This window comes from Sus scrofa, chromosome 5, assembly GCF_054392235.1.
Source record: "Sus scrofa isolate SSC_HxYL_T2T_F1_AM1 chromosome 5, Sscrofa_HxYL_maternal_Yorkshire_Landrace_v2.0, whole genome shotgun sequence".
NCBI classification, from domain to species: domain Eukaryota; kingdom Metazoa; phylum Chordata; class Mammalia; order Artiodactyla; family Suidae; genus Sus; species Sus scrofa.
The window spans coordinates 98,803,907-98,817,425 of record NC_139387.1 but is presented as its reverse complement, the minus strand read 5'-3'; the positions used below and the strand labels follow the sequence as shown (position 1 = coordinate 98,817,425).

Sequence of the window (13,519 nt, the reverse complement as noted above, 5' to 3'; positions counted from 1 at the left end):
TGTGTGTATACAAATACATAAATAAATAAAAACCTTATATATATCTGCATCCCAGCTAGGTCTGCTAGTCTTTGGATCACATGTTGAGAATCAAATATAAGCCAAGAATTTTAAAATTGAAAGAAGCCTTAGAATATTTCTGCTAGGGACATTCTTCATTTTAAAATAAGCTAAGTTTTTGCTGCTCTGTTGGATGGCTTCCTATTTGGACATGATGACAGCCACGCGGTGCTAGGGAGGGTCTAGAAAGCTCAATTTCAAGCACTCTCTTCCAAAACAGCCCTTTGAGCTCACATTTGAAGGTAGTGATCCTACTCACAGTGACTCTGCCACAGGCACAATCATTCAGAACAGAGATCATTAGAACACTTTGGTAACAACCTCACCATGAAACTGTAGTTCCAATTGCACATGTGGCCACAACAAAAATGTTAGAGTCATATAGCTTAGTCCTAAAATAAAACGTAAATGGTCCCCATATCTTCACTTTATGGACTCCGCTGTACAGCACTTTTAGTCCTATTGCTAAGTCATCTTATTTCTCTTTAACTCCTGTCTCTATTTTAACCTCGATTCCTTTGACAGGACCCTTAATTCCTGCCAACCACCTGGTTCTACCTTATTCAACAGTTCCCAGCCTCCTGCCTCTCCACTCCTCCATTCCATCTGCCATAAGCAGGCACTGTGAAACAGTCATTAAAATCCTCAGAGATGCCATCTGCTGCCTAATATTGTCTATGACTCATTCGACATTAAAATATTACCTTTACATTGTGTGACCTGGGACCTCTGAAAGATTAGCTCAAATAATTTAACATCATTATTATCATCATGGCCTAGTGAACTACACCATTCAGATATTATTTCATCAGTAAGAGCAATGGCTTTTTAAAAAATACAATACTCTCCTTTTTCCTTATCTCCTTCCACCATCCAACCAAATCTAGTGCTGAATTGAATAATGGAAAAATACCGATCCCTTTAAGCTTCACTAAAAACCAATAAAGAACTGAAATCTTGCCAACACTCAAAATAAATTATCTAAAGATATTAAATATAGTGGAATGGTAATACAGACTGATAAGTAATAGAAAATATATACTGCGTTGGTTGAAATATATATAAGGTTGGCTGAAAGTGATTAAAGGTAATCATTGCACTCTGCCAGGAATTAATTGAAGGAGTGAGAAGAAACTTTATTTTTCTATCCATTCTTTTACTAAGAGAACAGGATTTCTTTAGTCTTTACCATTTAGCACTATTATTTTTATAATTATTACAAATTTAGAGTATATTTGATATACTTAATCCCCAATACTAAATCATATTTATTACCCAAAAAGTTAAAATTGTTTAAATGTATTCAATTATTTAAATGATTTAAATTAAAATGTATTGTACATATACTATCATTTTATTTCTTCTAAAGGATTTATGTATATGCAATATCTTGCAAGTACTTTAAGACATCATCATATATATTATTTTATAAAGTAAATCTTAACAGGATGATGCAACTGGTCCTGAAACTGAATATGTATTACATATTACTTTTATCAACACAGCAATATCTATCATTAAGTACTTAAACTTAATAGAATAAACCAGTACTACCACCTGCTGTTTGAAAAAGAAAATTCAATTTAGTGAGTTCAACTTACAGTTACAGCTCAAAGCTTGGTCTAGTTATATATAATCATGAGGATAAAGTTTCATTATCATCATTATCTTTCAGATTTTAAGGTTTTAAAATAATGTATTTTTGAGCACGTGTGCAGATCTTTAAATACATTGATATTATGGAGAATGAAAGAGAGAAGTGGAACAAAACAAGGAAAGCCAAGTCCAATAAATAACTACTGACAGCTTGAATACTATGCTGCCCTCTAAAAATAAGAGTATTTGATTTTTCTGCCACATCATCTCATCAGCTTTTACTCTTAATGATATCATAGACTACACATGTTTATTCCTCTGTATCTTTATTGCTGGTAACAGGTATGTTATCAATGTAATGTAATGGCTTTTTCAATTAGGGCAGTCCTGGATTTGAATTTCATCCCTCTACTTGTTCGAACTCACTTCAGTTATATAGCCTCTCTAAAGCCCCTGCTGCAGATTTTTAAAACTGGGATACCAACATGGATCTTGTAAGGTTTTATTCGATTTTCAAATGGTATGGAAAGGAACTTTGGATACATATTAGGCATTGCATAGACGACATCTTTGACAGTATTTTTTCTACAATTTTTATATTTTTAAAACCTATGCCTCGTCGACATTTTCTTTTTGTCTTTTTTTTTTTTTTTTTTTTTTTTTTTTTTTGCTATTTCTTTGGGCCGCTTTCGCAGCATATGGAGATTCCCAGGCTAGGGGTCTAATCAGAGCTGTAGCCGCTGGCCTACGCCAGAGCCACAGCAACACAGGATCCCAGCCACATCTGCAACCTACACCACAGCTCACGGCAACACCAGATCCTTAACCCACTGAGCAAGGGCAAGGACCGAACCCGCAACCTCATGGTTCCTAGTTGGATTCGCCAACCACTGCACCACGACGGGAACTCCCTCTTTGACATTTTCAAAGAAAAGTTTATTAGCATTTCTGTTTCCAAAATGTGCTACCACGTGCCTAGGTTAAATTGACTTAAGTAATTTCATTTGCAATTTGAGTTCACAATCTGTACCTTGGCAGACTTTCTCAACAAAGGTACTGATCACGTTCAAGAAAAATTAGGTGAGATTAAAGACAAAGGGCATGGTTGAGCATCCCCCAACTCAACAATGATTAGGAATGGAGATCTGTGTCAGTGAAGACACGGCATTAGGGGCACAAATGAGCTCCCCGTCAAATACAGGTCAGGAATAAACCACCTCAAGGTCTGATAAACTAGTGATTTGTTTATCCGCTCATCTGCTGATGACCACTCAGATTGGTCCTAAATTTTAAATGCTACAAATAGGGCTGATATTAACATTCACATAAAGGTTTTTGTAAGAACACATGCTTTTATTTCTCTTGAGTAAATAACTGGGAGTGAAATAGCTGAGTTTAACTGGTTAAGAAGTCGCCAAAGTGTTTTCCAAAGTGTCTGTACCATTTCACTTTCTTCACAGAAATGTATGGCATTTCTAATTCCCTAACGACCTTGCCAACACTGAGTATAGTAAGTCTTTTTTATTTTAATCATTCAAATGAGTGTATAATGTTAGCTCATTGTGGTATCAAGAATTTACACTTCCAAAATAACTAGTAGTGTTGAGAAACTTTTAACATTTTCATTTGTCATCTCCATATGTTCTTTAGAGATTTATTCAAATATTTTGCCCATTATTAGTTGTATTGTTCATTTTCATTATTATTCTGTTGTGAGTGTCCTTTATATAGTCTGAAGACATATCCTTTATCCTTTAAATTATATATATCACGTGCACATGTATGCTTTGTAAATGTTTTCTCCCAGACTGTGGCTTGTGTTTTCATTCCTTCAACAGGGTCATATGAAGAATAGATGCTTTTAATTTTAGTGAAATCCAGTTTATCAATTTATTCTTTTATGGACTATGCTTTTGTTTTGTTAATGGTGATGAGATAGGTGTAAATTAGGAGGACTTGTACAAGTGAGGAAAGTTTCCATTCATCTAAAAAGTGAAGAAAGTTTCCATTCATCTAAAATTGTGTGTAGAGTTCCCACGGTGGCTCAGCAGGTTATAAACCCGACTAGTATCCATGAGGATGCAGGTTCAATTCCTGGCCTTACTCAGTGGGTTAAACGGTCTGGCATTGCGGTGAGTTCTGGTGTAGGCTGGCAACTGCAGCTCCAATTCGAATCCTCGACCAGAAACTTCCATATGCCGCAAATTCAGCCCTAAAAAGAAAAATAAAATTGTGTGAAAACTTTCTACCCTAAGTTGCCTTTAGAACCCCAATCATATCCCTTGATGTGATTACACAGCGTGAGGTCAATAAAGCTCCTAAGATTTACATCCAAGATTGAGCATTCTTGGTCTTCATTATGCTACAGGAGTGACTCCAGGGAGGCCATAACTACTGAGGGGTTCTCCATGAATGGCAGCTTGTGATACCTACAGCCAAATGTGCCAAGAGGATCCAAATACCAATGTAAGTTTGATCTTTCAAAACCTAATTCAGGCAGAAAAGCTCCTAGGCAAAATGGTTGCTTTAAAATGCTCATTGGGGAGTTCCTGTCATGGCACAGTGGAAATGAATCTGACTAGGAACCATGAGATTGCAGGTTTGATCCCTGGCCTCACTCAGTGCGTTAAGGATCCGGAGCTGCCATGAGCTGTAAATAGACATGGCTCGGATCCTGCGTTGCTGTGGCTGTGGCTGTGGCTGTGGCTGTGGCTGTGGCTGGTGGCTATAGTTCTGATTTGACCCCTAGCCTGGGAACCTCCATATGTTGCAGGTACAGCCCTAAAAAGCAAAAACAAACAAACAAACAAAAAAACAAGCCCAGATGCTCATTGGTTATAAAACACAGTAGGTCCCCAAGCAATATGCTCTGAAACAAAGAGGAAATTGTAATAAGAATATCGAGAGACATCAAAAACACCTAGTGAAATACACTATTAAAATAGACAAGTTCATCAGAATTCTCTAATCAGAAATATTTTTGGATTATACCATAAGAAGGAACTATATAATAAACACAAAAATAGCATTGTCTTTTTGACAAGAGAAATCTTCAAAAAAAATTTTTTTGGCTTTTGAAGATCTGGATCAAATAAATATCCCTCAAAACCATCCTACTCCATTTATTCTAATTACATACTTAGCAGATAGAATATTGGAGGTACACTGTAAAGATTTCACTGGATGATAGATATAATCATTTAAATTACTCTCCATTCATTATGGGAAAACTGGATAGCTGCATGTAAATCAATGAAACTGGAACACACCCTCACACCGTTTAAAGACTTAAATGTAAGACAAGACACCATTAAACTCCTAGAAGAGAACATAGGCAAAATATTCTCTGATATCAACCTTACAAATGTTTTTTCTCAGGTCAGTCTCCCAAAGCAACAGAAATAAAAGCAAAAATAAACCAATGGGACCTCATCAAACTGACAAGATTTTACACAGCAAAGGAAATGATAAAAAAAAACCCAAAAAACAAAAAGACAACTTACAGAATGGGAGAAAATGGTTTCAAATGATGCAACGGACAAGGGTTTAATCTCTAAAATATACAAACAACTTATACAACTCAACAGCAAAAAAGCCAACAACCCAATGGGAAAATGGGCAAAAGACCTGAAGAGACTGTTCTCCAAGGAAGATATACAGATGGCCAACAAGCACATGAAAAAATGCTCAACATCCCTGATTATTAGAGAAATGCAAATCAAAACTACCATGAGGTACCACCTCACACCAGTCACAAACCATCGTTCATAAGTCCACAAATAACAAGTGCTGGAGGGAGTGTGGAGAAAAGGGAACCTTCGTGGACTGTTGGTGGGAATGTAAACTGGTCCAACCACTCTGGAGACAGTATGGAGGTTCCTCAGAAAACTATACATAGAACTACCATGTGACCCAGCAATCCCACTCTTGGGCATATATCCAGACAAAACTACTTAAAAAAGACACATGCACCCACATGTTCACTGCAGCTCTGTTCACAACAGCCAAGACATGAAAACAACCTAAATGTCCATTGACAGATGAAGAGATTAAGAAGATATGGTATATATACACAATGGAATACTACTCAGCCATAAAAGAGAACAAAATAATGCCATTTGCAGCAACATGGATGGAACCAGAGACTCTCATCCTGAGTGAAGGAAGTCAGAAAGAGAAAGACAAATACCGTATGACATCACTTATATCTGGAATCTAATATATGGCAGAAATGAACTTTTCCATAGAAAAGAAACTCATGGACTTGGAGAACAGACTTGTGGTTGCCAAGGGAGACGGGAAGGGAGTGGGATGGACTGGGAATTTGGGGTTAATAGATGCAAATTATTGCCTTTGCCATGGATAAGCAATGAGCTTCTGCTGTATAGCACTGGGAACAATGTCTAGTTGCTTATGGTAGAGCATGATAATGTGAGACTAAAGAATCTACACATGTATGTGTAACTGGGTCACCATGCTGTACAGTGGAAAACTGGCATAACACTGTAAACCAGCTATAGTGAAAAAAATAAAAGTCATTATATAAAAAAAGAGCTTCAAAATACAATGCATAATACAACTTAATTTTATAAAAATAAAAAAATAAGTTATTCTCTATTTATGATGTATAAATTGAGCCTGTATGGAGCTCCAGGCACTGTTGAATGCATGGGGGATACAGCAGAGAATAAATTATATATTAGGCAGTGATAAATGCAGTGAAGGAAAGATAAGCAAAGAAGCGAGTTAGAAGTTGATAGTGATGTGCTATTTAGCAAGAGGATAGAAAATTTATCTCTAATAAGGTAACATTTGAATAGATATCCAAACTGATGGAGTGGACCTTGTGACTATTTTGGAGAAGAATTTTCCCGGTATGGAGAATACTAAGTGACAAAAATCCAAAGCAGTGGCATGTTTGGGCATATTCGAGAAATAGCAAGGTGGCCAGTGTTAGCAAGAATTCAACTTAGACTGTACGAGGTATCCTTTAGCATCCTATCTCCCATCAAATTTACCTTATCTCTCTTTAAATTTAATAATCTCCTTACAGAATAAATTATTTTAAAAATTCTGATTCTTTCAAGTTGCTGTCATCAGTTGCTTTTCACATATCCTTTATGAATTTCAACACGTCTTTAATCTTTAGGTATATTTAATACCACAGAAAAAGTTTCTTTGTATTTGCTGTAGGCATTTTTCTTTTGGTTTTTTGATGTCTACGTGGACATGTCCATCAGGAAAGGCAATGGCAGGTGCAGCTGCTAGAACTGAGCTCTGATCTGTTCAGATTCAATCCGCAAAATTTCAAGAGGGCTTATATTTCAACTTCCTATCATCCACTGAGAAATGTAAGATGGATAAAAGAAAGAGCTGAATTCAACGTAAGAAAGATAGAGAAAAGCTTTACATTTTTAAAGTTTTCCTGGGAGCCAGTTTAGAATTGCTTGCAATCCTTGTCACTGCAAGAATAAATAGAAAAATAAAATTTGTACATAATCAGTTCCATTAATTTACTGTGAAACCTAGGTGGTAAAAAACATTGTCAAGAATTTCCTTCTTAGGAGTTCCCATTGTGGCTCAGCGAAGCTGACTAGCATCCATGAGGATGCAGGTTCAATCCCTGTCCTCGCTCAGTGGGTTAAGGATCTGCATTGCCATGAGCTGTGGCGTAGGTCTCAGACACAGCTCAGATCCCACGTTGCTGTGGCTGTGGTACAGGCCAGCTGCTACAGCTCCAATTCAGCCCCTGGCCTGGGAATCTCCATATGCCACGGGTGTGTCCCTAAAAAGACCAGAAAAAATGAATTTCCTTCTTATAAAGTTGTCCTCTACAGTACACTTTCCTCGGTTTATAACGGTTCTTACAATATTTTGTTCTTGGTGTTTTTCAAGGAAAAGAAGAAACAAAACAAACATGTCATGCGAATTATTTATATTGGCTAAGAAAGGGAGAAGTTTGTGTTTGCAAAGTAATCAGCATCCAGAAAGATGATATGACAGTTTATAAACATTATTCTGGTAACACTAAGTTTTTGCCAAATTGAAAAACTAAATTTCCTCTCCTCCATCTTTGTGATACAGCAGACAATTCACTGGTTGGTGCACGGACTTTAACCTACAGCGATTTTCTATATCCAGTTGTGAAAGAATGCTTACAATTTAATACAGATCAAGCCCATGATAAGTAATATGGACCTATTTTCTTACGATATTTCTTCCTCCTTGGTCATGAGAACAATAGATCAAGAAGAGGTTAGAGGAAATCAGGCAAATATTTGTTCAGAAACAAAGCCGGCAAAATAAAGGGGTGGATAGGATTAATTGCGTGGATGGGTTTTCTCCGTGAAGATTACCTTGCTCTAGGGCACTTTCCATTCAAGGCACTCATGATAACAAACAACAAAGTTCACTTTGGGTAGAAGCTTATTTAAAAGACACTGGGGATTCCTGACCCAGACAGTGATAGACCCCAAGACCTTCATGCCAATGTGGCACTTCCCACCCCACATAAAAAGGGGTGAATGTTTATATTAGTTTCACTTAGAAGGAATACCTTAGAATATTAAATCATGTACTTTATTCCCACAAATTTAAAAATACAGTCATTTCTCTTTTTTTTGGTCTTTAAATCTTTTTAGGGCCTCACCCACGGCATATGGCATATGGAAGTTCCCAGACTCAGCGATGAATCAGAGCTGCAGCCATCAGCCTATGCCACAGCCACAGCAACACATGATCCGAGTCACATCTGTGACCTATATCACAGCTTGACCTACTCCACAGCTCTTGGCAACACCAGACCCTTAACCCACTGAGTGAGGCCAGGGATTGAACCCACATCCTCATGGATACTAGTCGGGTTCATTAACATCTGAGCCACGACGGGAACTCCTAAAAATACAGTCGTTTCAACATAAACTTTAAATAAATTTAATTCAGTTAGAATTCAACTTTCTGAATGTAACTGAAAAAGCTTCTCTAGAATTGTCTTCTCAGTCACCAGGCTGCAAGGATATAGATTTTCTTGCGGAAAACAGTTATTTTGGATTTGGCATGCCCAAGCATTTTCTCTGCTCTCTTACTGTAGATAATTTAGGCCTTTTGGAGAATTCATGGATCAAGAAAAATAACACATTCTTTCCATATTATAGAATATTTCTATCATTAGATTCAATGTCTATTTCTACATTATCCATCTATATTACAAAAGGCCCAATAAACACTGGCACTGGAAACATTTGTGAATTTTTGAGAGATTTCTGAGGTTTAGTTGGCAAAAATCACAAAGCAGTGAAATTGTGTCAAAGATAATTGCTATTTCACAGAATTGGAGTGAACTTTAACCAGGCCTTACTGGCATGAGTATAAATAAAAAAATATTTTTCTTCTTTTATTCTTTCTGTTTTAACAGTGACTTAAACATAGATTATTTCTTTGTTACAATCAAATTTTATCTTATCATTAGGTTGTTATGGTTGTTTTCCGTTGTCCACAGTTTTGCCAAATATTTTATTTTTCTTACTGCTCCAATAGCATTATTTTAAATCTGCATGTCACCTCTTCGTAATCAATTATTTAATCAGCAGTGGCATAGAAGAGATTTTAGGGACAGTAATAGGCCAAAAGAACGTAGGTTGTCACAATCCTGACTGGCTTTTGGAGGGCTATTTACTCCTCTCATCCCCCCAAATCCTATGGGATTCTTTTTTTTTTTTTTTTTTTTTTTGTCTTTTTTGTCTTTTTGTTGTTGTTGTTATTGTTGCTATTTCTTGGGCCGCTCCCGCGGCATATGGAGGTTCCCAGGCTAGGGGTTGAATCGGAGCTGTAGCCACCGGCCTACGCCAGAGCCACAGCAACACAGGATCCCAGCCACGTCTGCAACCTACACCACAGCTCACGGCAACGCCGGATCGTTAACCCACTGAGCAAGGGCAGGGACCGAACCCACAACCTCATGGTTCCTAGTCGGATTCGTTAACCACTGCGCCGCGACGGGAACTCCCCTATGGGATTCTTATACTATGTATTTCCCTGAAGTGGAAACATCCCCCCATGGGCTATAAATTGCAAGGTAATCCTGGTAAATAGCATAATGACTCTGACTTTCAGAGTTCCAGAAGAGAATATGAGCATGCATTAAAGGTGCTTCTCTTTTTCACTGTCTCAAAGAACACATGCACATTTTCTAAGCACAGGAACAATTTCAGTTTTCTATAAAGAAAGTGCGGAGTTCCACCTGTAGCACAGTGGGTTAGGAATCCAATTGCAGCAGCTCCTGTTACTGCAGAGACCCAAGTTTGATCTCAGGCCCTGGCACAATGGGTTAACAGGTCACAGCTGCAGCTTGGATTCAATCCCTGGCCTGGCAACTTCCATATGCCACAGATGCGACCATAACATGAAAGGAAAGGGAAGGGAAGGGAAGGGAAGAGAAGGGAAGGGAAGGAAAGGGAAGGGAAGGAAAGGAAAAAGGAAAAAGAAAAGTGTTTGGAACTATAAATCATGCTCAGGACTGACCAAAACTCAGCTGAAAGACCAATGTGAGAAATGTTAAAGAAAGAAAAAGTATGTTACTCTAAATATGTTTCATCATCATGAATGTATTCCTACCTCCATAGCACACTCAGGAAAAAAAAACATATAATCATAATTAGAAACTATCTAACATAAACTAAAAGATCTAACATAAATTGAAACTCAGATATATAACTAAAAAGTAAGGAAAAAATCATAGCCTACTTTCTAATCAGAGGCAAATGGTGAACATATTTGAGATATATTTTATAAGAAATAAACATCAATTCTACCATTTTTAAAACACAAGGTCTGGAAAATATGACATATAGATACTTTACCCTTCATCTTGATTCTTTAGGGTTTGGACCATAATTTGCTGAGAATTGAAGGAATATCTGACAACCCAGGCACTCTTAAGTGAGTTAAGTTTTTCTTAGATCAAAAGTATTCCTCCTAGGCCTGTTTCTGAAATTGTCAACTTTGCAGATCGGGGCAAATGGAAAGATGCAAATTTGCTAACAAGCTGCCATGTACATTTCACATCCAATTTACATGTAGTGCTCATACCAGCCTCTGTGAGCTAGGATTCACCAAGCCTGCTTAAGTGTAAGGAGGCAACAATTTAGAGAGATTACATAATTTGCCCCAAATCCTCCAGTGAGCAAGTGAAAGAGCCAAAAGTCATCCTCAGGTCTATGCAGTTCTGAAGTCAGCAGTTTTTTCTCTTAAATTCTATTGCTCTGTGTGTTTCACAGACAGGTATTCAGTACCTTGGAAGACTGCTCTTGAAGTTCAGGATGCCTATGAAATAGAAAAGACTACATAAAATCCAAACGGAGGGAGAAGGAGAACAGGTAGATTCTTCCTGCAGAGTGGATTATGGACAGCAGGTATTTATATGGTCCCTGAAGCAGCTCTGATGAATTTAATCCAGGGCAGAGCGGGAAATTGGGGTAAAGAGAGTCTGCTCAGAGTGGAGCATGACTGAAGAATTGAAGCAATCTAAGGGTAATAAGTAAATGAGTAAATAAATAAATTTGACCATAGTCTAATTTATCCCAGAGTCAGGCCTGGTTTTATCTCTGTTCCTCTCCTCCATGTATCATATTTGGTTGTCTGCCTGCCTTGTCTCCCCCCATTGATGCCACTCAGTAATCTCTCTAGGCTGAAGTCAAAGCCTGGATGGTCATTTTTCTCTGAAGTACCTCAGAGGGCGCAGTGGTCAGATAAAGCTGGCTTGATGACTGAAACTTCAAGTCCTGATAATGCAGAACAAAGGGGTTTGTGAGTGTGTGTGGCAGTGGCACAACTTGACTGTCCTTTTATGGAAAGAGGGCTCGCTCACCGCTATGTGCTGATGTGCAAGATCTTCCCTGCCCACCCTCCAGGGGAAGTGACCAACTGAAGACAGGAATCCTGCAGTCCTGGGGTAGATCCCCCACTCTTCGAGGGCTGCTGAATCTGATTTTGTAGCACAGGGCACCTCTCTGTGAGGGCAAATGGAGGGACCCTGGAGTCAGGTCTACTCTGTAGAATCCTTGACCATGCGCTTAATCTATGCGGTTTGTCTGCTGAGTCACTACTGAATCTGTTCCAAGTCATCATTCTCTCTAGCACTCAAACTGAGATCACCTTTAGCGGTCTAGCTTGGTTCAGGCAGGATGGGATAACTGCTGATATTTGTTATAAAGCACTTTATAATCCTCAGGGTCCTAATACCTATATCTATCTATCTAATATTATTGTTCAATACTGTCAATGAGAAATAAGATACTATTTCCCAGTTTTCAAGATGTGGAAACTGAGGGTCAGAGCTGTCACATCGTGTGTGTGTGTGTGTGTGTGTGTGTGTGTGTGTGTGTGTGTGTGTGTTAGGGCCGCACCCGTGGCATATGCAGATTCCCAGACTAGGGGTTGAATTGGAGATGTAGCCGCTCGCCTATGCCACAGCCACAGCAAGGCGGGATTCAAGCCATGTCTGCAACCTACACCACAGCTCATGACAACACAGATCCTTAACCCACTGAGCAAGGCCAGGGATCGAACTTGCATCTTCATGGATGCTAGTCAGATTCGCTTCCACTGAGCCACCACAGGAATGCCACATCTTTTTTTCATAACACATCACTGATGAATTTGGGGCCCGAATCTATGTATCTCTATGTATCTTCACTACTAGCCTCTCTTATGCACAAGACTTTATGAATATGACCTAGGAGAGTGTTGCACAGATCCCTTTTTAAGGGGCAAATTTCCCATTATTGAAAACTTTGGATTCCTATATGTTTCAGTACCTTCCAAAATAAACATAAAAGTTTCAAGTGGAAATAATCACAGAAACTTGAATAGATTTCTTTTCACATTAAACATGCAAGTAATCAGTCTTGGAAGATATTCTAAATAGGGAGTTTGAAGACAAAGTTGATCTCATTAGGAAACTGTGAAGAAAATATCTGAAAAACAAGCCATATGTCATGTAATAGAGTGGAGGTAAATAAAGAAAAGCTGCTTTGGTGTTTAGAAATGAGAAAATCATAATTACCTAACAACTGGCACTTACACATTCACCACGTTAACTTGGAAAACTGATTTCTAGCCTATATTGGCTTGAAAAGAGGGCGGTCAAGGAAAAGGGACAGGGACCTGGGACGTAGTCAAAGCTTCGTCACTGTCGATTACATGAATGAACGGATGGATGGAATTATTGGCATAGACATGGTGAAGAAAGGAGAATAGGAGGTGCTTCTCTTAAATACAAGTCTCATTCTGTGCCATCCTACAACTGATTCCTCAAATGTCTTTTCAATTTTTTTTACTTTATTACAACTCATGGATCTGTGGGTCTCACTTAGCTCAACATAGACTGAAGAAATGTCCAGTTGCAGAACATTCAGGCATACGATGGTGGTGGCAGAACAGAGTTGAAAGAAGGCATTTGCAGAGACAGGTACAATGTTAGACATGCAGTAATAAGACCTGCCACTATTTCCCTGTGTGACAGCATCTTTATTCCCGCTAACTCATGTTATTCTCCCAATTCTTGGAGATAGATATTTCTACCCCCAATGTATTTATCAAAAACTAAAGACAGAAGTACCATGTGGAAAAGATATTAAAAGTGAAATTCTAATATACACCTATCTGAATTCTGTGCTCCCTGTTGTCTTCACTAGACCACTTTCAGATCATAGGAATAACTCAACTTCTGCATTTTGCACATGAGTAATAGGAGATAATTCAACTGATGCTTGAAGACTGAAAAATTAGTTATGGGTGCAGGTACCTTAATCCTTTCTTGTCCTTTTTACACCATAGCAAAGCTAGCCATTGGTTTAATTAGTCG

The 13,519-nt window shown here is 38.2% G+C and overlaps 1 protein-coding gene across 8 annotated transcripts in view; it reads left to right on the top strand.

Moving 5' to 3' along the window:
* LOC146403580 (uncharacterized) overlaps positions 1-13,519 on the top strand; it is a 688,950-nt gene that overhangs the window by 624,804 nt on the left and 50,627 nt on the right. For 5 of the 8 annotated variants that reach the window (XR_014804412.1, XR_014804421.1, XR_014804414.1 and 2 more), the window contains 2 exons: positions 4,025-4,122; positions 5,035-6,207. The gene's annotated coding sequence lies outside the window, so the exon portion shown is untranslated. Of the gene's footprint in view, positions 1-4,024; positions 4,129-5,034; positions 6,730-10,931 lie in introns of those variants that run through there. The other 3 variants (XR_014804413.1, XR_014804418.1, XR_014804410.1) reach the window with 3 other exon arrangements.